The 25,933-nt window shown below is 37.8% G+C and overlaps 1 protein-coding gene across 6 annotated transcripts in view; it reads left to right on the top strand.

Moving 5' to 3' along the window:
• Window positions 1-25,933, top strand: part of PTK2 (protein tyrosine kinase 2) — a 437,298-nt gene that overhangs the window by 33,582 nt on the left and 377,783 nt on the right. For all 6 annotated transcript variants that reach the window (XM_078153772.1, XM_078153765.1, XM_078153766.1 and 3 more), the window contains one exon: window positions 14,941-15,038. The gene's annotated coding sequence lies outside the window, so the exon portion shown is untranslated. The remainder of the gene's footprint in view (window positions 1-14,940; window positions 15,039-25,933) is intronic.

The following is a 25,933-nucleotide window of genomic DNA, read 5'->3' as shown; positions in this document are numbered from 1 at the left end:
TGCATGTCATAGCTTCTTGGAGCCACAGGTGAGAGTTGGATGACAGGTGGACACCAGAGGTGAATGGAGTGGATGGGGTGTTCAGGGAGCACCCCTGGTGTGAGGGCTTGAGCCCTTTTCAGGGCTGCTCATGTATCTTTGGTGTTTACCTCTCACCCAACTCTCATCTGTGGCTCCAGGAAGCTGTAGCATGTGCAGCCTGATACATAGTGAGTGCTTAATAAATTCTTGTTGATGGTATCCAGATATGGCAGACAGCCAGTGCAAAGGCACAGGAGTTGCAAGATCAAAGGCCATATGCAAGAGACATATCAGAAGTGCTGGATCTTACATTACATGGAAGGGAGTAAAGTGAAAGATGCGGAGACATACTTTTCCAAATTAGCTATCCCTTTAAATATTGTTTAAAATGTGGTTCATTTAAATGTAGTTATGAGTAGGAACAAACAATTGCTCCTTCATTCAACTTCTGGGTTTTCTGCTGTTGCTGCTAACATTACCATGGGAGGTCCAAAGTTGCATCCACCATGCTCTGAACATATTACAAAGACTCTTGAGAAAACTTGTAATGGAAGAGAGGCTGTGCATAGTTGGACAGTCCTTCATTCTGGTGTTCACTTTTTTCTTTTTTAAGCAACTCATTAAAAACCTATCTTTTTTGCTACAGTACATTAGATTAAATAAACAGACTTCCTGCCTGTTCCAGCTACTGTAGAGAAGCTGTTTGTATTTTATGTGATTTAAAATGAACTTATATCAAATTGGTAATTATTTATATTTTAAAGTAGAAAATAAAGCCTTAGAACATGTTTACTCAGAACTTTAGCAGTAAGAAAAGCATTCCGTAGTGTTTGTTGCAGTTTAAATGTCTCAGATAAAATCTCACCTGCAAGAAGCCTTTCCTGGATTCCCCCTTAATGCTAGTGCTTTCCCTCTGAGATTATCTCCAGTTTATTCTGTATATATCTTGTGTGCAGATAGTTGTTTGAATGTTGTCTCCACTATTAGTGTGTGAGCTTCTTGAGAGCAGGGAATATATTTACTTTTGTATGTATCCCCAGAACCTAGCTTAGCACAGTGCCTACAGTATAGCTCTTAACAAATGCTTTTTTACTGACTGGCTGACTCTGTATCTTAGAATTAGAAGCATGATTAGTTTTTTTCCCTGGAAGGTATCTTTTGATTTTCTCAATTGGTGTTTTGTTTTCCGTATTCAGAAGTTTTGGATTTTCTTGTATTATTTCTTGCCTTATAGCATTCAGGTTTTTTGATTTGTCATCTTTTTTCAGGGAGACTGGTGATCCTTAAGTTGTTGTTTCTGTGCATTGTGTCTTCAAAGTCATTTACTTTGGTTTGCATAGAATTTATGTTAGGTTTATACCCAAAAGAGAGCTAAGAAATAAGAAAAGGTCCATATGTACAAAAATATTGGTATCATATTTTTTGGTGTGAAAAAAAAAATTGAAACCTAAGGGGACAAATTTAGGAATGGCTGTATAAATTGTGGTATATGAATGTGATGGAGTATTATTGTGTTGTAAGAAATAAGGAAATATATGATTTAAAAATACATCGAGGGGACAGCTAGGTGGTGCAGTGGATAGAGCACCAGCCTTGAAGTCAGGAGGACCTGAGTTCAAAGCTGGCCTTAGACCAAACACTTGACACTTACTAGCTGTGTGACTCTGGGCAAGTCACTTAACCCCAATTGCCTAAAACAAACAAACAAACAAAAAATAAGTCGAAAAAACTTTTTAACTGATGCAGAGTGAAATAAGCAGAACCAGAAGAACAGTTTTTACAATGATACCAATATTATAAAAATAATAATAACAAAAGTTAGCATTTACATAGTGCTTACTGTGTGCCAGACACTGTTAAGCGTTTTACAAACATTATCTCATTTGAGCTTCATAACAGTTTTTGGAGATGCTGTTATTTTCCCCATTCTACAGTTGAGGAAATTGAGGCATGCAGAGGCTAAGTGACTCGCTTAGTGTCATACAACTAATATGTGTCTGAGGATAGATTTAAAATCAGGTATTCTTGACTGCATGGAAGTCTTGATGGGACTTAGGCATGAGCCTGTGAGATAGTCCATGTCCCTTCCATTACAGCATTGAGGCAGGTTGGGGAGGGATGCCGGACATTATAATTTTCTTGTATTAATTCATAAGACCTTGTTAATTCATAACCTTGTTAGGGTTCTTTCTTTTGGCTTTGGATTCAGCTGTAATTGCTCAAAGTGTAACACACAATTCCTTTTTTTTTTGGAAGTTTAGAGAGTTAAAATTGTCTAAAGAAAGTGACTGTATTACCAATTTGATGCTCATTTGACCATGAAGTCTTAGTTGCCTGAATATTGGTGAAGAGCTACACAGAGATGTAAAGCTTCTTCAGAGCAGAGACTTTTCTTTCTCTTTGCTTCTATTTGTATTCCTAGTGCTTAGCACAGTGCTTGACACACAGTAAGCAATTAAGAAATGTTTGTTGATGGATTGTTGACTGAAAAAGAAAGCCATAAAGGAACCTGACACCATTCACAAATAAGTGTTACTTTCTCACTCCTACAAGATCTACCTAGTTCAAGCATACTTCTTTCATTTTTTTCTCCTAAACTTTCTTTATACTAGCAACATTTTGGGCCAGTTGGGAGTTCATTGGTGTGAAAGCACAATTTCCTCAAGTTTTCTATATGTTGAAAAATCAGAAACATTTTTTAGTCCTACCATGTGCAAGGCACTGTGCTAAGTGCTGGCCATACAGAAAGAGGCAGCAGACAGTTCCTGTCTTCAAAGAGCTTAATGGAGGAGGCAACATGCAAACAAAAAAAATACAAAGCAAGCTATATATGGCATAAATAGGAAATAATTAATAGAGAGAAGGCACTGGAATTAAGAGGAGTTGGGGAAGGCTTCCAGTAAAAGATGAGATTTTTAGTTGGAACTGAAAGGAAGCCAGGGAGATGAGTAGTTGGAGCAGAGGATGCAGAGAGTTCCATGGGGAACAGTCAGTGAAAATGCTCAGAATTGAGAGATGGAAGGTCTTGCTCCTGGGACAGCCTGGAGTCCCATGTCACTGGATCAGTGAATACATGTTGTTGGGAGTAAGGTGTAAGAAGACTAGAAAGGTAGGAAAGGGTTAGGTTATGAAGGGCTTTGAATGCCAAACAGAACATTTTGTTTTTATCTTTAGAGGTGATAAAGCCACTGGAGTTTATTGAGTAGGGTGATGTGATCAGATTTTGCTTTAGGAAAATCACTTTAATGGCTGAAAGGAGGATGGATTGGAGAGGGGAGAGAGTTGAGGGAGCCAGACTCCCTCACAGGCTTGTTCTGTTTGTCCAAGCATGAGGTGATGAGGACCTACCAGGCAGTTGGAAAAATCAGAGGAGAGAAGGGGCCATATTTGAGAGATGTTGCAAAGGTGAAATTGACAGGCCTTGGCAAGGTGTTGGATTTGGGGAGTTGAGAGGTTGGGGGAGTCCAGAATAATGCTTAGGTGTGAACCTGAGGGACTAGAGAATGGTGTTGCCCTTTATAGTAATAGGGAAGGTAGGAGAGAGGGAGGAAGGAGTTTTAGAGAGAGCTGTAATGAGCTCTGTTTCTGGCATACTGAGTTTTAAGATGTTGGCTGGACATCCAGTTCAAGAAGTCTGAAATTCATTGGGAGATGCAAAATGGAGATCAGCTGGGAGTTTGGGGCAGGATAGGTAGATTGGAGAATCTGTTTCAATATTGACATAAATAGGAATCACCCCTACAAGATACCTGACAAGTTATCCATCCTTGGCTTGGAAGCCCCCAATGAGGGAGTACCCACAAATTCTTTTTTTTTTTTTTGCTTTTTTGGTGAGGCAGTGGGGTTAAGTGAGTTGCCCAGGGTCACACAGCTAGTAAGTGTCACATTTCTGAGGCCGGATTTGAACTCAGGTCCTCCCAACTCCGAGGCCAGACCTCTATTCACTGTACCATCTAGCTGCCCCTCCCACAAATTCTTAAGAAAGGAGTTTCACTTCTGGATAGTTCCATTTGTTAGAAAATTTTTCTTTATGTTGCCTCTCTTTAACCTCTACCCATTGTTTCTAATTTTGCTTTTTGGAGCCAAGCAGAACTAGCATCTAGCACAATGCTTAATAAATGAATTAGGGTCACACTTCATTCCTTTTCTTGTGAGAACTATAATATGTTATATTAATCAGACTGTAGTCTGTACTTGATCTCTAAATCTGGTTGATATAAGAGTGGGATATGATCTCTCTGTTTTTCAAGGAGATAGAATTTTAGTCAAGTATGACCTATGTTTAGACCAGTAAAGAGTTACTATAATTTTAAAACTTCAGGGTAAAGGGTTTTAGATTAAACCCCTCCTCTCCTTGGTAAATTACTTCAAATTTATTTTGTCTTGGTTTTTGTATTTGATTTCTTTTTCATTAAGTTTTAAACCAGGTCGCAGAAATGTTAATGATTAATGGAAATAATATGTTACCAATTTTAGCTACAATACTTTTCTACAAAGTGAAGAGAGACTTACTTGTAAAATTTCCTTTGCTGCCTCAACAAACATAATAGTGACTATTATAATTATTAAAATACAATGATGTCAAAATAAGGATGACTTTTTTGATTTGGCTTTTTATATTATTAGACTTGAAGGAGCCATCTGACAGATTTAAAACGAGAGGAGAGTGAGCCCGACCTGCAGAAACAGCAGTCCATACCTTTACCCTTCTGCTCACCTCAAGGTCCCTTTTCCCCTGCAAAAAAGATAATGCACAGTCACATTGGAAACTGTCTCCCAGTCTGTCCCAAGGATGTGACTATCTGTATAGGACCAAGTCATCCAGTTCTCCAGTCATCATTCCAGGTTATCAGGACAGGTACAATACAGGTAGCAACAGTGTGAACTTTCCCCAGACCACTCCATCACTGTGTTGCAACTTTGAACTGAAAGGGACCATCTGTACCAATTTGAAGATGTTATGCCAGTTCACAGCCAGATTTAACCAAGGTGTACCAACTGGCAATGCAGCAATGGCAATCCATTGAAGCCAGCTCTCCATGAACTTGCCACTCTAAATAACTTAATTGCCTGCATCAGGCATCAAAGACCCCAAATTAGTAATATGTTTGGGGCTCAAATCAAAATTGCCAATGCAGTGGAAGTATCTGTTGATAGTCCAGTTATCATGACTGGATTTGTTGCCAGCGTTAGGTTGGCCCAGTATCTTATTAATCTCAGCCCTTCCTCAGAGATAGGTGGCATGGGGAGTAGCTAGAACAATGTAGACTTATACATATTGTCCTTCTTCTATTCACCACCCACGATCCATATATGTAGTTTCTGAATAGTGTGTTTTTTGTTTTGTTTTGTTTTTTGGGCAGTTGGGGTTAAGTGACTTGCCCAGGATCACACAGCTAGTCAGTTTTGAGTGTTTGGTCTGAGGCCAGATTTGAACTCAGGTCCTCCTGACGCCAGGACCGGTACTCTATCCACTGCGCCACCTCTGTGCCCCTGAATAGTGTTTTAAATAGTGTTAAATTTCCAGTTTCTACACCTTATTAACTTGTGATTTTTAAATTATAGCATTTTAATTCCTTTAATATTTAGTTTGATAAGATTCTGGTTTTTTTTGTTGTTGTTTTGGGGTTTTTAGGGGACTCATGTTGATTTTTTTTCTATTTTTTTTTTAAATGTAAGAGTGGAATATTAATACATTTCAGTTTAGTTTTGTGAAATAAGGAATTTTTCCAAAAAATTAAAAGATGACCAGGAAAAGTAACTTGAGAAAATAAAACCACTTTAATAAAAAATATAAAGCTACCATCATTTGTTCTAATTTTCAATTTATGTAAAAGTATTACCTGTCTGTTATGTATCTGACATTGGTGATACAAAGGCAAAAAAACAATACTGTGATCCAAATCAGAAAGAACCACTGTCTTCAGTCAAGGAACTTATATTCTGTTGGGGGAGACAGAATCCAAATATAGGAGCATAAACAAAAACCATACAAAATAAATACATACGTGAAGGGTACCTGACATGGTGGTTAGAGAGTGGACCTAGGAACCAGGAAGGCCTGGGTTTAAGTCTTGTCTCTGATATGTAGTGGTTATGTGACTTGGGCAAGTCATTATTCTAGGCCAGAGGTATCAAATATGCACTGAGAACCAGATTAAAATGTAATTGGGAAATACTTAACAAAATAAATAAAAATACGGCAGAATATAAATAATGTTAGCATGTGGTTTTCTAAGTTAAAATGCCATTGTATGGTTTAGTGTCTCTGTTTCTATTTGAGTTTGACATCAGTGTTCTAGGTAACTTACTAAAAGTTTCAATGACAATGCCAACTGACCTTCATGGATAGAGGGAATTTTCTTATCTGGCAGTTCTCTGTACCAGTGAAATGAGAGGTTCGGTTCCTATTGCCTAAATAAATAAAGATTTTTTTTAAAGGAAGGCACTAGCAGCTCAGGGCAGCAGAAAGGGCTCATGTAATAGATGATGCTTGATCTTTGAAAGGTACTAAAGATTCTGAAATGCTCTATAAAAAAGGCAGGTCCATTTCAGGTTTGGAGGACAACCAGCGCAAAGGTACAAAGATGAGAGATAAGGTGTTATGTATAAGCAATGACAAGGAGGCCACTTTGACTCTACAATAGAGAGTTGAAAGGGGAAAGAATCAGTATAATAAAGCTGGAAAGTTACGTTGAAGCCAGGTTGTGAAGGGTTTTAAATAACTGAAGTTTGATTTTAACCCTGCATGTAATAGGGAGCCACTGGAACTTTTTGAATAGGCGAGTAATGTCAGACCCATGCTTTACAAAAATCTATTTGGCAGCTTTGTTATACTTTGAATAGGGGAGAGAATGGAGGCAGGGAGACCAAAGAGGAGACTGTTACAATATTCCACACAAGAGGTAATGGTAGTGTGAATTAGGATAGTGACTGTACGAGTAGAGAAAAGGAATGATGAGATGTTGTGGTAGAAATAATGAGATTAGATATATGGTATGGGGTAAGGGAGAACTGAACATTTAGGGATGCTTGTAATTGCTGCCTTGGGTAACTGGAAATAAGGAATTTCATTAAAGGAGTGGGCTTATGGGGCAAAATGGTGAATTCTGTTTGTAGTGTATTAAGTTTGAGCTGTGTATAGACCATTTAGTTCAAAATATCCAGTAGCCAGTTGATGATGCACTGTGACTGAAGCTCAGGAGAGAAACTAGAGCTGAATACAGTGTATGTATCTGGGAGCTGTCTACATAGAGGTTGTATTTAAACTCCAGGGAGCAGATGAGGTCACCAAGAGTATGTTGAGTGATGGTAGAAGAGGCTCTTAGAGGTAGATCCATAGTTAGGAAATGGGCATGGATGATGATTAGCATAGTGCATGGTACTTAATGAGTGTTATATAAATGTTATCATCATCATCATACTGAGACTGGTGAACAGTCAGACTGCTAGGAGATTGAAGAGAGAAGAGCAGTGTCATAAAAATGTATGAGAACATGATTAGCAGTGTTGAACAGATTGTCAAGAATAAGGGTTCATGATTGAAAAAAAACAGCCATCAGATTGTACAACTAGATCACTGGTCACTTTGGAGGGAGCAGTTTCAATTGAGTAATATCGTTGGAAATCAGATTACAAAAGATTGAGAAGCACGTTAGAGGAGAGCATACCTTTATAACACCACGAAGGTAGTTTTGACATTGCTGGAATATATATGATACTATGAAAGAGGGTTTAAGTTGAAATGGTATGACAGAGAGATGTGCTCTGAAACCTGATGTGTTTTTATGGTTTCTTGTTTCAATTTTAAGTAGATGTTTGGCATCTATATAATAATAGCTAGCATGTATATAGCACCTACTATATGCCAGGCACTGTATTAAGCACTTTTACAAACATTATCTCATTTGATCCTCATAAAAACCTTTGGGAGGTAGGTGCTATTATCATTATCATCCCTACTTTATAGTTGAAGAAATTGAGGCAAACAGGTTAAGTGACTTGTCCGGGTCCTACAGTAAGTGACAGAAGCTGCATTGAACTCAGGTTTTCCTGATTCCAGGCCCATTACTTTATACACTATGCCATATAAGATCATGAGTTCAGACCTGTGAAAAGCATCTGAGAGATGACACAGTTCAACACTCTCATTTTACAAATTAGGAATCTGAGGCCTAGTTTGGGAAGGGATTTGCCCAAGGTCATACAGGTAGTGTGTAAAGATAAAGAGTTCAAACCCAGGTCCTCTGATGACAGATGACAGCACCGTTTATCAGACCTGGCCTGACTCATGATACTATCCATATGCATTATGAAAGAGATCAAAGTTCAAACATATGGCATTAAGGTTTTGTAATATTAGGAATTCTTTAGCCAAAAAAAAAAAGATTCTTCTCAGTTACTGGTAGAAATGGGACCTAGCCACAAGGATGTTACAAACTGGCAGCTAATCAGTCATTCACATATTTGACATTTGAAGATATTACTGTACATGCCTCTTCTGTAATAGATTTGCTTTCCAAACATTGTCTTCATTAGGATGATATTAAAAATAGCTTGCCTTTTCTAAGAATACACTGATTAGATAGCAGTTAAGATACAAAGGAAGAAGTTCAGTGGATAGGGAGGGGAGGGAGAGAAAGCAAACTAGAATTGTAAATCACCACAGACAGTCCATGAATTAGATAATCTAGAGAAAGTGTATTGTGAAGGCACTCTGTGCCCTCTCTTTGTTAAATATCCAATTTCTTAAATTTTACTTAGATGGCAACTGAGCAACTGAGAAATGGTTTTCAGTCAGTTTCTGTTTCAGCAAGGTTTTTCTTTCCAACTTGGCCAAAATTCCCAATTCAACTCCTCCAGCCAAGTGACATCTGTGGATTGTGATAGTCCTTTGATTCATTGAAAACCACACACACTGCAGGTTCTCACTAGCTTTTTTATGGTTTGAAAAGATTGTCAAGTGTAGACTGAATGAATAATTCCCCATGGCTAAACATAATAAACATCTGAGGGAAGACAGTAGTATGTTGGAGCAAAGTGGCAGAATATGGAAAAATAATTGTGTAGTGCTGGGCACATTAAAAGAAGAGATTTCAGCTGATTTTTGAGAACCAAGACCTCTTTAAAAAATTAATAGGGGAACTAAAAATCTTTGTTCAACTACATGGCAATTTTTAAGTAATAGAAACCATAAAATTTCTCAGCACTGCAAGCACATTTATTCAAGTTCTGATTGACCAGATAGCAAATATGCTGGCCATTGTTGTCATTGTATCATATTTATTTCCATAGTTACTATAGGTTATCTTAGCAAATAAATCAGTTTGGTTGTTCCACAGACCATGAATTGCCATAATTTCACTAAATAAATAATGAATTTAATTTAAATGAATTTCAAATCAATCAAGCATTGTTGTGATTGAACATTGCTTTCCAGTTTTCTCAACAATTCTTGTCAAGTAAGGCATTTTTCTCCAAGTAATGTATGTTCTTGTGTTTACTGAACATTGGAACCCAGGTCCTTTTGACTCAAAAGGCCAGCTTTCTATTGCCATGCTAACTTTCTGTCCCCATATAAGTATTAGTTTATTTTAGGTATTTATATAAATTATATTTCTTATTCATGCTGCTACTGTTCCTACTAAAGACTGAATTCTTTGGTCACGTTTTCATTGCTTCATGATTTATGCCAGTGTACATCTCTGTCCTTGCTTTTTTTTTCTTCTGTTCAAGGAACCCCTGAAAAGCTCATAGGATCATAGGTTTAGAGCTGAATGGGACCTCAGAGACCATATAGTCCAAGTCTCGTATTTTACAGATGAGGAGCTGGAACCCAAAGAACTTAGGTGACTTGTCTGTGGTCACACAGGTAATATGTATCAGAACCAAGATTTGAAGTCAAGTCCTCTGACTACACATCCGGGACTCTTTTCACTGTATTGTGCTCCTGTTTCCTGATTCAATGTAAAGCATAAGGAGGCACCAGTAAGGCAGATTGGGTAGATTGCATAGGGTTGGTAGGGCAAGCAGTTCATTTTGAGTTTGAGGAAACTCCAGAGCCAGTGCTGTTGTTACTGTACTGTGAGGAATTTAGGGAAGAGGGGAAGGGAAAGGAACAAACGTTAAGCACTTACTATGTGCCAGGCACTGTGATGCATTACAAATATTATTATCTATTTACAAATATTACAAATGAGATCTCATTTGATTCTCACAACCCCCCTGTGAGGGAGATGCTTTTATAACCTCCATTTTACAGTTGAGGAAGCTGATTTAGGTAGCAGTTAAGTAATTTCTCATTGTGAGGCAACTATGTGGTATGATGGGCATGGAGTTAGATCTGGGTCCAAATCCGGTCTCGGATGCTTCTTAGCCATGTGATCCTGGGCAAGTCATTAACCTGTATGTGTGTCAATTTCCTTAACTGTACAATGGGGATAATAACACCTACCTTGTAGGGTTGTTGTGAGGATCAAAAGACACAATATTTGTAAAGTGCTTAGCACAGTGCCTGGCACATAGTAAGCACTACATAAATACTCTCTCTTCTCTTTTCTTGTCCCTCCTCTTTTCTCCTTTTCCTTCCATATTTGAACTCAGGCCTTCCTGATTCCAGGGTAAGTACTCTGTTCATTGTGCCACTTTGCTAAGAGAGCCTTGGCTCAGCCTTTTAGTTTTTGTCTGAGGACTCTGAGCTTGGGACCTTAGTTTTGAAATAATTGAGTCCTGCAAATGTTTCATTTTGCCTACTTCTATAGCGTTTTGTACTCAAGATCATGGATTAGACAGATTGAGTGATGGCAATAGTTGTAACTCAACAGCCACACAGTCCATTAGCCTTTTATCCCTTTTATTGCAGAACGACTTTTGATTTTGGCTCCCTAACTAGGTACTTTGGCTCCTTAACTAGGTACTTTTACCTAGTTAGCTCTACTATATTGATATAATGCTAACTCAGATTTTCTATTGAATCTGTTTTCTGAGCTTCTTCAAATTATCATTGGGACTAGTTGTAGAATCTTGGTAGAGCTCATATAAAACAGCCTCTTTTTCTGTGTGTGAGCCTTTTTATAATTATCTACTTTAGATTTCACTCTATAAATTTCCTAGTGGATTTGAAATGTTGAGCATGTTTCTTGTGGAGCAGGTAAGTTAGCATAGCAAAGATAGAAGCTGGAAGGTTGTTGGATCATATAGGGTATCTATACTTTGCCTTCAAAGAGGTTGCAGTCTACTTGGAAGCATCATAGGATCATAGATGTGGAGCTTGAACGGACCTCAGAGAGTATTTAGTCCATCCTCCTTATTTTAGAGATGAAGAAACTGAGGCCCAGGGAGGTTAAGTGACTTGAATACTGTTTCAGATGAGCATTGTTTGAGGAGAGGTAAGTAAAGGACTGAATAGTATAAAATTGGTTGCAGTGAGATGTGTCCTGAATGAAATAAATCTGGGATTTGAAGATTAGAGCATGTGGTATAGACAAGAAGAAAAAATAGCTTGTGTAGAGGCAAAAGTAAGCGAATTATGTGGAAGGATGTCGAGAAAATTAGCCAAATACATAGGGTCTGTGCAGATGAGAGTCTGTCAGTCAGTGAACATTTATTAAGAGCCTGCTACATGCCAGGTACTATACTAAGTGCTGAGGATACAAAGAATGGCAAAAAGGAGCTCACAGCCTAATGGAGAAAAAAACATGGAAACAACAGTGTACAATCAAACTATGTACAAGATAAATTAGAAGCAATCGACAGAGAGAAGGTGCTAGAATTAAAAGAGATCAGAATTCGGGATTTTTTTGGAGTTTGGAGGAGAGAGGAGCATAGGGGTTGAATGAAGAAGGGCTTTGAAAATAAAAGTGTAGGGGCACATTATCAGCTGATGGCCAAGGAGAGAAGAGAAAACAATAGGAAAAAAAAATAGGAAAAAGACCACAGCTATCATGTCTGCAGATCCTTATCTTTTCCAGTGTATATATGTGAGCTCCTTGAACTGCTTCTCATAGAGCATGATCTCAAGGCCTGCTGTCATGCTGGTTACCTTCACATCACCTCAGCTCACTCCTTTTAATTCAGCCCAATTTCACTTTGTCCTTTTTTTTGGCTCCCATACCATATTGTTGACTCAGAGATTGTAGTCTACTAAAATTCACAGATCTTTTTCAGAACTACTCTCTAACCATGCCTTATCCTTCTTGTGCTTATGAAATTGATTTTTGTTTTGTATCAAACTGCAAGACTTTTCATTTATCCCTGTAGCATTTTATCTTATTAGATTAAATCCAATGTTCTATCATTTATTAAGTGCTCATTTTGTGCCAGGCACTATTGATGCTGGGAATGCAAAGACAAAAGTGAGCAAACAATAAACACAATGGGATATTATTTTTTTGCACTTTTCAATTGTGTGATTGTAAAGATGTGGTCTACTTTGGAGTGCTATTTGTGAAAATCTGCTTATTCCCTTATACCTTCATCTGGTGACATGTGTAGATTGTTTTTCTAAAATTTTATATAAGTGGGAAAATAGGCAAATGTTTTTTGTAGTTATTGATATTCCTTAGGGTGCCTTTTTTTTTTAAAGGTAATAAGTCTGAGGGTTTTCTTCCCCTACACTTTTGTTATCTTCCCTTCCTTCAGATAAATTGAGAGTTAATTCATCAGTATATTCAAAATTGTCACTTCCAACACAGATCTCTAAATTTGGTCTGGTACGTCTTTTTTTCAGTGCCATTTCTCTAGCCTCAGGTACCACCTATGAGATTGTGCAGTTAGAGTCTAAATGTGTTGGCTGTCTTTTCATTGATGGTGAAAAAAGTTTATTATAAAAACCCTAACAGGTCATTTCATTTTTTCCCTAGTTGTTGTTTTCCCAGTTTCCTCTTAAAAGACCTCTGTATGACTTTGCTTAGCCTGCCTCACTCACCAGGCTTTCTTTTAAATGTGTTTTTTCTTCCACTGCTTTGTTTTATGAGTTGATATTGCTATAATGTTGCACCACCCTTCCCCATAAAATGTTACAAGTGAGTTTATATTCTAAAATGGTATTGCCTTTGACGACCCTATCCTGCTTGATGAAGGAGATTAGGTATTATATGACTTAAGTAGTTTCTAAGCTCTGCTGGTATGGTAATTGATTTATATTGGCTAAACTTTGTAGGAAAAAAGTTGAAATTAATGTAGGTGTTGGTTTCTCCATCCATTTAGAAGTTTAGTGCATTTTTCAGCTAGGCCAGTTAAAAAATTTAAAAATACCAAGTTATACAGTTTTGTTTGCTATGCCTTTTTATTTACTAGATGGGATATACAGGGCAACAGACTCTCTTGCTTTTTCATTTGTTCTCAAAGACCAATGAGAGGAAACATTCTATACTTCTAGAAACATTCCTCAGTCTGAAGCTGATGTTTTACTTGAAATTTGTAATGGATCCAGGTGCCACAGACAGGATTTCCCATTCAGTCTTATGAGCAAACACGGTTCATTGTTAGGTCTGAAATTTAATATAATTGGTATGGTGGGGATACTGGGTGTGGGAGAGGATAATTATGTTATAGCCTTCTCTTCTTTAGCAGAATCTAGCAAAAATAAATCCTGAGTACTGAAAATATTGGTAAGAAAACGAGCTGGAGTTTCCCTCCCTTATTTGTAAAGTGGGGGTGGTGGTGGTCTATGAGTATAGAATATTGCATATGTTGTCAAACATGGTCTATGTGTTCCCTGTTTTTGCTGAACTACTCTCTCCTCACCGCCTTTTAAAATCTTTGTTAAGAGGAATTGCTCATTAGGTCTAAGAAGTGGGATGGGAGAGTGTATATATTTAGAAGTAAATGTGATGCAAAAACAAAAGGCATTAATAAAAATAATTTTTAAAAAAGAAAATAAACAGGGGCAGCTAGGTGGCACAGTAGATAGAGCACCGACCCTGAAGTCAGGAGGACCTGAGTTCAAATCTGGCCTCAGACCAAACACTTGACACTTACTAGCTGTTTGATCCTGGGCAAGTCATTTAACCCCAATTGCCAATAAATAAAATAAAATAAGATAAGATTAAACAAACAAACAAATAAATAAATAGAAAATAAGCTTGAGGATGTGATACTTTCTGGCTTACCAATATAATAATTAAGCTGTGCCCATAATTGAACGTGATACTTCATATGAGATTGGATAAGGCTTTTGAATTTATATTCTATGTTGCCATTTCCTAAGTACATATCTTGCTTTTTGATATGATTTTTGGATAAAATAATCTTTTCTCAGTTGTGCTATTTTCATTTTCATTTGATCTTCTTGACTGCTTTGTTTCTCTCTACAGATTTCTCTTTTTTGGTCACGTAAGATGGAAGTGTCTCCCAGAATTTTTATTTGTTTTTCAAGGCCCTTACTCTTCTAACTCCTGTATACTTCTCTCTTCCAAAGTAAACATCTTGCTCTATGGATTCATTTAATTTGCTTGATGTCCTCAGCTCATGACTTGCTTTTCTTCTCTGCTTTTATCTGTTGGTTCCTCTTGCTGTCTATGCACAGCTCTCATCTTCACATGCATTTTCTAGATTGATTCTTTTAGGAAGCATTCCATGGCAGCTCACCTGATTACTCCTTTACTTGTCACCCTGAGTGCTGCCCGTTTTCTACTGTATTAGTTTGCATTTGTTGATATGTTGCCGTTGTTGTTTCATGTGTGTATTCTATACTTCTTACAAGATTGCAACCTCTTTGAAGTCAAAGATGATTTTTTTCTGCTGTTCTTCACTGTAGTGCCTATTATAGCACACAAAGTGTGTGCGCTGCACCTATCAAATAATCAATTAATGCTGACCAAGTTTAGGCAAGAGGTTAAATATAATAGAACTTTAAATATTTTCAAGTTATTTTTAAAGGTTGTTTTTCTAATATGCATATGTTTTTTTCCTTGGCAGGTTCCAACAGGCTACTATGGAAAAGAATAAAGGAAACTAGGAAGTTTGTAAAATCAGTTTTCCCTTTGACCAGAGTGATCCTGTTGTGACTTGTCTCTGTGAGTATACTTATTCCTGATAGAGTACTTTCTCATCATTTTCTGTTAGTCTTAGGGATATAGTAGCATCAAAAAAATTGAAGAACATTTTGTAGGATTTATACCTTAAAAAGGTTTAGTGACAGAGGGCAAATAATCTTGTGCTGCTAACAATAACAGTACCTATTTTAGACATTAGCATAGTTTCCTTAATTGAGAACTTTCTGATTCACACCCAGTGACTTAATGTGTTTATGAATTCACTGATAAATATACTGTCTCTGATGGAGCCAACACCAGAATCCTGCAGCACTTCATTAGAGATCTCCATCCAAGTTGACATCAATCAATCCATTTACTAACACTCTTTGGATATAGTTGTTTAACCCTCTATGATTCCACCTAGGTGCCATTAACTAGCCTATGCTATTCCACCTTGTCCATAAGTATCATAAGTCTGTCAAAAGCCTTGCTAAATCAGATATACTTCACTTACAAGACCCTTTTCTTTGGTATCTAATAAACATTTTATTTAAAAGTAGAGCTACTGAGCTCTCTAGGTGTGTAAATGGAGATTCCGTCCCTTCCACTACATAGGCCTACAAAGACAGTTCTACAATTTGCAGCCACAGCAGCTGTCTGTACAGCTCACCACTGTTTATGGCTTTTTTCTTTGCAAGTCACACATCTTTCACTCAAAAGAGGCCAGTCCATTTCAGGTCACTGTAAGACTAGCTGACTCCTGCTCCTTCTTAGGATTCTGCAGCTATGACACACTGTTTAAAGCTGTGCTTGTATAAGCTGACTCCAATTTTGCAGTCACCTGGATGAATGAACAGTTTCAAATATTACTAATCCTATTAATAAGTCTATAGGTAACCCTTAAAAACACCTCAGTAGAATACTAGTGGCATAAAAATCACTCAACAGGTTTGTGATCTGTGGTATTAAAATGAGCCTATTAAATAGGCTGCTATTTAAAAGTCCTATCAAATATTCTTCACATGTTCTTTTTGTTTTTTAAGGCAACTGGTGTTAAGTGACTTGCCCAGGGTCACACAGCTAGTAAGTATCAAGTGTTTGGTTTGAGGCTGGATTTGAACTCAGGTCCTCCTGACTTCAGTGCTGGTGCTCTATCCACCGCGCCACCTAGCTGCGCCCACATGTTCTAACAAGCAGAGTTGCATTGCAGTTGTTCTTTCTGAAAAAAGGGAATAGCATGGTGTGAATTTGGTGATTTAGGAATATTTTTTGACCATTTGTCTGGAGTATAGAATGGAGAGGGGAAGAGACAAAAAGTATTGAGTTCTGTTGGTCGGCTATTACTATAGTTAGGTGAGAGGTGGTAAAGATCTGAACTGTGTGATGAGAGAACAGAGAACATTTGAGGCAATTTGTGGTATAGGCGATTTGACTTGGTAGCCAGTTGCATATGAGGATGGAGAAGTGAAGGGCAGTAAAGAGTTGAGGATAATTCTGAAGTGCTGACCCTGAGTGATTGAAAGGGTGAAGGTATTCTCAAGTTTGGAAGGTTAATATGGGTTTGGGAAGGAAGATACTGAATGACATTTACATATCTCAAATTTAAGATTCTTGTGGGGCATTGAGGTGAAAATTTTCTTTTTAAAAATGTTTTTATTGATGTTTTTTGTTTTTTTACATCATCATAGTTTACCTAAGTTTCCCTCCCCACCTCCCAGAGAGCCATTCCATATTAAAAAACATAGTATTTTTTTAACAATTAAAAAAAATGAAAGGGGAAAATTCAATTAAAAAATACAATCAAAGTATTGAAAAATTCTGAAAACATGCAATGTGCAACGCCTGTGGACCTCACAGTTTCATGAAGTGGTGGGTTGGGGGAGTCTTCTCATATTTTTTCATTCCACTTATGCCTGATCTTTATAATTTTGCTACATTCACTTTTTTTTATATGGTTGTCTTTTCCATTTACATTGTTGTAGTTGTGTATGTTATTTTCTTGGCTCTGTTTACTTTAGTGTGCATCATTTCATGTAGGTCTTTCCTTGCTTGCTTCTTTGTATTCGTCACATTCATCATTTCTTATAGCACAGTAACACTCCATCACATTTATGTACCACAGTTTGTTTAACCATTTCTCAGGTGATGGGCATCTATTTTGTCTTACTTCTTTGCTATCAAGAAAGTACTGCTATAAATATTTTGGTTTATTTGGGGACTTTCTTCTTATCAATGGCTTCCTTGGGGTATGAGCCGAGTACTAGAGTATGGAGTCTCTGGTTAAGGGGTATGGACATTTTAGTTGCTTTATCGGCATAATTCCAAAATGCTTTCCAAAATGGTTGTACGATTTCACAGGAACCACTAACAACATATTAGTGTGTGCTATACCACACAACCCCTGACTGTTGCCATTTTTTGTCTTCTTTGCCCATTTGCAGGGTGTGAGGTAAAGCCTTATAGTTGTTTTGATTTGATGGAGCATTCTTTCATGTGGGTGTGAATACTTTGCAGTTCTTCTTTTTTGAAAATAACTTTTTTCATATCCTTACCCACTGAGAATGACACCAAGCTGGAGAGCCTGGGAGATTAGGAGGATGGTGGTGCCCTTAATCATGCTAGGAAGGTTGGAAATAGGGAAAGATTTTTTTGGGAAAGGTCCTGTATTGGGCATGTTGAGTTTGGTGAATGGTCCTAATTTTCTTATAAGTATAAAGTAAAATCCTTAAATGAGAAGGTCGGGGAAAGGGGTGCTGTGGGAAGCTTCTAGAAGAACAAAAGGTTTGGAATAACTCCAGTAGGTGAAATAGAGAATTGGTTAGAGAGATATAAAAGGATTGCCTTTCTATAATGAATGCTCAGTTCAAATTTCATATCATAAATCTGAGGATGTAGTCAGCATGATTTTATGATTTTATCCAGCTTAATTCAGATCATGGGAATAGGAGCAAAGGAAGTGGATGATTTGTGATTTGGCGAGACATGAAATAATAGGAAAATTGGGCAAAGGATTTGACTGTGGAAGGTAGTGTAGTGTTGAACTGACTCACCAAGGGATTGAGATAGGGAAGGAAGGAGAGTATAGCCAGTTCAGGGATGATAACCTGGAAAAGTACTGAGGAGCTGAGAGATTAAAGGGCATGGTGAGAATGAAGAATAGGGCTTGGGGTTCATAGGAAAAAGTGAAATGAGGAAAGATTATGTTCAGATAAAATTATTTAAGAGTTCTTTTACTTGGAAGTGGAAGACTTGTGAGTAATAGCAAGATCCAGGGATAACCATCTTCTTGTGTGGCTGAGGTAGAGTGCAGGAGTAGGTCATAGGAACTGAGTAGATTGCAAATAGTAGAAAGGAAAAATTACAGTGGTGGAGGTAGCATTAATATATATGTTGAAATTCCCTACTATGAGGGCAGGAGTTGAGGTAGATGGAAAGACTATGAGCCATTCAGTGAACTCATTAAGGACGAATGGAGAACACCCTGGAGGTTGATAGATAAAGTTCATAGGGTCTCAATTGGGTAGTAAATTTGATTAGTGAAAACCTCAAAGAAGGAAAAGTTGCAGAATTATACTATTAGAGGGAGGGTCGAAGTGGCAATGGGGGAGCAAGAGAATACCAACTCCCTCACCATGACCAGTGAGTTGGGGATATGAGTGAAAGAGCAGCCAGTACTAGGAAGGGTGGCCAGCATTGTCGTGTCATCCAGGGGGAGCCAGGTCTCTTATTCTGTGCCAGAATAAAAAATGGAAAGGGTGTATGATGAAAGTAAGTTTGTTAGTTATGGAGCAGGCCTCCATATATGTCTTCAGTAATGGAAAGGTAGATCTAGATGGGAAATTGGGCAGGTAGGGTTGAAGCTGATGGGAATAAGGAAGCAGGTAGCTGGGAATGAGGAACAGGGTTTGTGCAATGGAAGGTTCATGATTACTGGAATGGGTAGAGTACAAGGGGAAAGGATTATGCTTATCTTTGATCTGTGAGTCAAGAGAGGTCCACTGAGAGAATCAGGTAATTAGGCTGTTCAAGGTCCTTCCTTGAGGCCCAGACTCACAACAGGTGGTTATATTGTGTCCTGTGAGGGCCTAGAAACTTTACTTTATGGCAGTTTATAGCTTTACTTTATAGGAGCACATGGAGATATGGTGAGGGGTGTTGGATCAAGGGGCAGGGGGTTGTAGTGTCTGGAAGAAATATTTAGCTTCCTTGCAGCATGGTTGCTGGAGCCTGGAGAAAGCCCTTGGTGGAGACAGAGTCTAGAGGCATTAGGACCAGAAGAAGGCCCTGGGAATAAGAATGAAGCCTGAATGAGGCACAGGTCTGAGGAGGATCCCAGATGAACAAAGGGGCAGGAGTACAAGGTTCCACTTTTTCTACTTTCACTTTTCAGTCCTTTGTAATCTGTCTGATGACCTCATCACTCAACTGAAAAGACTCTCTCCAGAGTTACCAAAGAACCTGAACTGCAAAATCCAGTCACCTTTTCTTAGTCCAGATCCTTATTGGTTTTGGAACTCTGGATATCCTATCTGACTTTTTTGATATGTTGGTTAGTTTTTCTGAACTTTTTTCTCCTCTCTCTTTCATTTGTTATAAGGAATATTGGCTGTCTGTAAAGGGATACGAGAATAACATATTGGGAAAAAAATGTGATGCCACAAACTAGACCAGATGCTCCAGAGGGAGTCTGATTAGAGCAGAGTACAGTGGAACAATCAGCTCCTTATTCCTGGAATTTATATTTATGTTAATATAGCAAGATTACACTGGTAGTTGTTGGGTTGTTGTTGTTGTTGTTGTTTGGCTGCCATATCACATTGCTGACTCATTGAGCTTGTGAACTATTAAACCTGCTGTTCTCCAGTCTTTTTCATTATGGACTGCTTTCTAGTGAGGCTTTCTTCATTTTATTGTCAAGTCTATTTCTTTTACTCAAATATAAGACTTTATTTACATTTATCCCTTTTAAATTCTACCTTTTTATATTCAGCAGAGTTTCCTAGCCTGTCATAGTCTTTTTGGATCTTGAATCTGTAATCCATTGTGTTACTTCCTGGCTCTGTGTCAGCTGCATATTTGATACATGTGCCATCTGTGCATTTATTCAAGTAATGATAAAAATATTTAATAGTATAGTTTCCAGCACAGGTCCCTGGGCCATTCCACTGGATTCCTACTAATATGTTCATGTAGAACCGTTAGAAACTACTCTTTGAGTTAGATTTCTATCTGATTATGCTATCATTTAGCCTACATTTCTCTACCTTTTTATGCAAGAATTTTCAAACAGATCTGACTGACCAAGTTGTTGTCTCCCTCTAGTGCCACCACTCTCTGAAATCTGCAGTAGCTCCTTATCACCTATGGGAAAAAATAGAATATCTTTGGCCTTGTATTTAAAGTTCCAGAATATGAGTCCCATCTCCCTTTCCAACCTTACTTCATATTATTCTCTTTCATGGTTTCTTAATTCTAGACATAGTGGCTTTTCAGCTACTCCATGTGCGTACAATGGTCACCATGTCTAGAATACAGTTCAGCCTCTTGGATTTCCTAGCTCCTTTCAAAGCACAGTTCCAGTGTCATCTTCTAGAGGAGGTCCTTTCCATGTCCCCCAGGATTATTAGCATTCTTTCCCTCTTGAAATTGTTTTGTATTTTATATGTACTTTGTGTTTACTTGTATGCATTTTGTATTCCCTGTTCCTTCATAGAATGTAACTTCACTGATAAGAGAGTGATTAGTTTTTGTATTTGTATCTGTCTTGCCTAGCACAGTAGCTTAATACATGCTTAATAGATGTTGAATTTGTGATTAAATTTTCAATTGCTTAAATGAATGTCATTGTTAAAGAGGGAGAAGAGTATTCTATGTAGCTTCAGAGAAGGGAACTAGAACCAGTTTGGCATCTCCAGGCATGTCCTCAACAACAGCCTAAAGATGTAACCATTCATACAGTCCTATATCATATCTGCTAATAGGAACCTCACTACTGAAATAAAACAGTTCTACTTTGGGGCACCATCTGCCATCTTCACTGCTATTCACATATTACAGAATGAAGTAAGAGAAAATTACAAAACCATGTTAATATGGTCCAGTACAAATTTATGTTACATAATCTCAATTGGGCCCTCATTGTGGCAAGACTATACTTTTATTCCTCCTTCATCTTTTCATTTAATTGTCTCACTTGCCACAATGACTTTTCCAAATCCTTTCATCTCCTTTGAGAATATCTGTGATTCTCCTCCCTCTGTCCTCTAAGCTGAGAATCTTCCCTCATATTTTACTGAAAAAATTGAGGCCATTCATAGAGAGCTTCCTCATCTTTCCTCCTTCTCATTTCGCACATTGAGCTGCTTTCTCTTTTCCCTTCTCACCCCACCTCTGTCTCCCATGAAGAGGAGGCCATTCTTCTTGCCAAGGCAAAACTCTTTACATGTACAAGTGATCCCACACCATTCATCTTTTCCAGTAGATTGTTATCTTAATCATCTCTGCCTTCATTAATCTTCGGTCTTTTCCTCTCTATTGGCTTCTTTCCTACTGTATACAAACATGTCTGTATTTCCCACATCCACAAAAAGCCCTCACTTGATCTTGTTGGACCACTAGCTCAAGTCCTATATCCCACTAGCTATATGATTCTGCTTTTTATAGCTAAAACTCTTTGAAAAAAGCCCATCTTCAATCAATACCTCCACTTCCTTTCTTTTCGCTTCTTAACTCTCTGCATTCTAATTTCTTACTTGATCATTCCACTGAAACTGCTCTTTCCAAGGTTACCAGTGATTTCTTTATTGCCAAATGAAATGGCCATTTCTCATTCCTCATTCTTCTTGACATCTCTGTAGCTTTTTATATTATCGATCACCCTTTACTCCTTGATGCTCTCTACTCTTCAGGTTTTCTAGACAGCACTCTTCTGGTTTTTCTCCTACCAGTCTTACCTGACTCCTTGATCTCCTTTGCAGGATCTGCATTTATGTCATGCCTACTAATGAGTGTCCTTCAAGGCTCTGTACTGAGCCCTTCTTCTTCTTCTGTACTGTTTTGCTTGATGATTTCATCAGCCCCAAGAGATTCAATAATTATCTCTATGCAAATGATTCTCAGATTTGCTAATCCAGCCCTAACCACTCTCCTGACCTTTATTTTCACATCTTCAACTACCTGTTGGATATCTTGAACTGGATGACCTACAATGTATACATATTGAACTCTATATGTCTGAAACTAAACTCATTCTCTTTCCTCCAAAACCTTCCTGTTTTCCAAATTTCTTTGTTATTGTTGGGAATACCACCATCCTCCAGGTTACCAAGGTTCACAAACTAGGTGTCATCCTTGATTCTTCACTCTCTCTTATCCCACATACACGGTTATTTACCAAGTCCTGTTATTTCTGCCTTTGTAATATCTCTTGGATACACCTGGACTATTGCAGTAGTCTTCTAGCAGGTCTCCTTACCTCGAGTCTTTCCCCACTCCAGTCCATCCTTCACTTAGTTGTTAAATTGATTTTCCCAAAGTAGAAGTCTGACCATATTCAGTAATTCCAGGGGCTTCCTATTACCTCTAGGATCAACTATACAATCCTCTGTTTAGCTTTTAAAGACCTTCATAACCTGGCTCCTTTAACCTTATTCCCTTCCATGTACTCTTTAATCCAGTGACACTGTCCTCCTTATTGTTCCTTACACATGACGTTCCATCTCTGGAGTGTTCATTTTCACTGCCCTTATCCCATGCCTGGAATTCTTTCCATCCTCTTTCTCACTTCTGGCTTCCTTAGCATCTTTCAGGTCTCACCTAAAATTCCATGGTCTGTAAGGATCTTTTGCCAAAGGCTGTAAAGAGAGAGGAAGTATTTAAAGCTGATGATTTCTTTTCTTTTCTTTTTTTAAATTTTAATCTGGAGTCATAAAACCAAGAGCATCCTATTGTATCTCCCTAAAGAGATGCAATCACTGTTCCAAACCATTTTCCCTCTTGCTGGTTTTCTTTCTCTCTTTCCAAGATGCCCAAGAATGCTATGTGTATGCCATCTATGGTGACCGTATCAGTTCAGTAGTAGGAAACAAAAGTAAGTGAGGCATTTAATTTTTAAAATGCTGTGTGTATGGACTGCTTAACCCTGTAGATTTTTGCTTCCTTAATGCTAGGGGGGAAAAATCTCCCTCAAAAAAAAAATCTCCAGTTTATCCTGTGTTTATTTTGTTTGTATACAGCTGTTTACTTGTTGTCTTCCCTTTTAGATTGAGAATTCCTTGAGGTCAGGGACTGTCTTTTGTCCCTCTCCTGTTTTGTATCCCCAGGTTAGCCCAGTGCTTGGCACATAATAAGTCCTTAATAGATGGCTCTTAACTTGTATGGTTGACTTGGTGTAGCTCTTATTTTTAGGAAGTTCTTCCTTATATTGAGTTGAGATCTGCAATGCCAAAACTTCTACCCAGCAACTCTGTCCACTATACCACACTGCATACTCTTTCCTGGCAGAGTAGTCTTATTAATGAACAGCAGTCTATCTAATACAGTGCCAGCTGAAAGTTAGGAAGAACTGCTCTCAGGTCCCACCTCTGATGTATGCTAGCCTGGTGACCCTGGACAAGTCTCTTAACTTTTCATTGTTGCCAGGTAGAAAGAACACTGGCTATATATGTTGATGAAAGTGATTTCTTCATAGGGCGCTAGTTCACTGCACCAATGAGATCACAAGGGGGCAGAAATCAGTCAGCACTTGTTGAAGTGCCCTACACAGAGTATGCTCTTGATAAATGTTTGTTGAGTTGAATTAGAATGGTACTTGTTGCTTTAAGCTGCATACTGAATAGATTTTTTTTATGGCTAAATCAGAGGTCATCAAGACATTTAAAAAGATGTATAAATTGTAGTTTGAGGGTCATAATTTGGGGACACTTAAAACATCCCAGGCTAAATTCTTATTTGTGCAGCCACATCACATCTTGTTTTTCAGAAGTTAGCGAATGGTGACAGTATAATTCACTCAACTTATTGAAAGAATTGGGTTATATGATCTCAAAAGTTCCTTCTAATACTGAAGTGCCACAATTTTAAGATTTTATGATTCTTCCAATAAATTCCTGTCTGAAGACTTAAAATGGCATAAAACTGACTATTTTCTTTAAAGTTATACCAGTGGATTAGAAACTGTGGCAGGTCTTAAAGCTTGAAAGGTTTTGAGTACAGCCCTGCTATGTGTGACATTGGGATTAAGTCACTTAATCTTTCTGGCCAGTAATTTCCTTATTTTCAAAAAGGACAGACTAATATATTTAAACCCTCTGTCATAAGGTTATTGCAAGCCTTACAGCACTATATAAATATAAGCTACTATTATCATCAGTAGAGCTGCCTGGCTAAGTTCAGAAAAGCTTATGACCAGAAATCAGATACAGAATGATTGTCTTACATTTTATGGACTGATTTTGGAAGCTGGAGAAATGATCATGTAGGGATTTAACCCTTGTAGAGACACCAGCTGGACACCAACCTTGTAGAAACACAAACTGTTGTGGAGGTACTGCAGCTCTCCTTCCTCAGCAGCCAATAAAAAGGGCTCCCCAATCAGTAATGACTCTTTTTTTTTTTTAGTTGCAGCGTATCATGAAGGCAGTCTCCTGAGGTGGAGAAATAGCCATATTAATGAAATTCCTGATCCTTGAAGTGTTCTTCCACTCAGGACAGCAGACTCGGAATTAGCACATGAAAAAGAGATAGAATTTTCTTTGAGAGGAAACAGTGCCACCTGCTGAATTGCTAGCACTGATTTTTGTAGTTCTTTTAGTATTATCTAGTCCTTTTTGTAGTGTTTTAGGATTATGAAGGCCAAAGAGATCTCCATCTGAAAAAAAATCCTCTTATTTTATCAGGTGACAACTCATAATGGAACTCAGTTATCTCTGTTCTTGGTTCACATTAGGAAAAGACCAAATAGACTATAACTTTCTCATGATAACATTTTTATGATTTTTTTCCCCAGAAATAGGTAAAATTTAATTTCATAATTTTTTTGAGAACAGCAGCCAAATAATCTGTCTAGTCACCCATGTGGAATGTTAAAAAAAATTAAAATCAGTAGGTACCTATCTTCTCCTCCCCACCTGTCATAAGTCCTCTGGCAATGTGGTTGGTCATTGTTTTGATCAAAATTCCTAAGTCTTTCAGAGTTGTTTGTCTTTTCAGTATTATCATTGTATAAATTCTCCTGGCTTTTCTTACTTCATTATGTATCATTTCATGAAAGTTTTCCCAGGTTTCTCTGAAATTGTCCCTCTCATCAGTATAGTGCAATAGTTTTTCCTCGCATTGATAGACTACAGTTTCTTCAGCCATTTTCTAATTGATAAGCGTTTCTTCATGAAACCATGAAAAGAGTTGCTATCAACATTTTTGTACAAATGGGTTCTTAACTCTTTTTTTTTTATCTCTTTGGAGCATAGGCTTTCTAGTGATATGTCTGTGTCAAAGGGTATTTACAGTGTAAGGGCATAATTCCAAATTGCTTTCCAGTAGGGCTGGACCAGTTTTTAGCCTTACAAGCAGGGCATTAGTGCACCTCTTTTCCATAGGGTACTTTTTAAAATTTTGAGTATTTTCTCCTTGTTGTTACTCCTACAATTATGTCAGGTTTAAGGAAGGTATATTAGATCTCTCGTTTTCCTAAATCACCAGAATTTCACCTGGTTTAACTGAGGAAAGACTAACATCTCCCAGTGTCCTACCAGTTCTTAGTTTTTAGTTCTGAATTTTGCTTTTTTTCTGAGATTAAAAAGTGCTTTCCTTAGTTAAGAGACTAGAGCAATTTACATTAAATTCAACGAGTATTTAGTAAGTGGATGTTATGTATAAGGTATAGTACTAAGTATTTGTGATACAGAGATAAACATCAAGCAGTCCCTTTATGACTG

The sequence above is a fragment of the Phascolarctos cinereus genome, unplaced genomic scaffold, assembly GCF_003287225.1.
Source record: "Phascolarctos cinereus isolate Bilbo 61053 unplaced genomic scaffold, phaCin_HiC Scaffold_4;HRSCAF=312, whole genome shotgun sequence".
In the NCBI taxonomy this organism is placed as follows: domain Eukaryota; kingdom Metazoa; phylum Chordata; class Mammalia; order Diprotodontia; family Phascolarctidae; genus Phascolarctos; species Phascolarctos cinereus.
The sequence above is the reverse complement of the archived record's forward strand: the minus strand, read 5'-3'. Positions and strand labels throughout refer to the sequence as shown.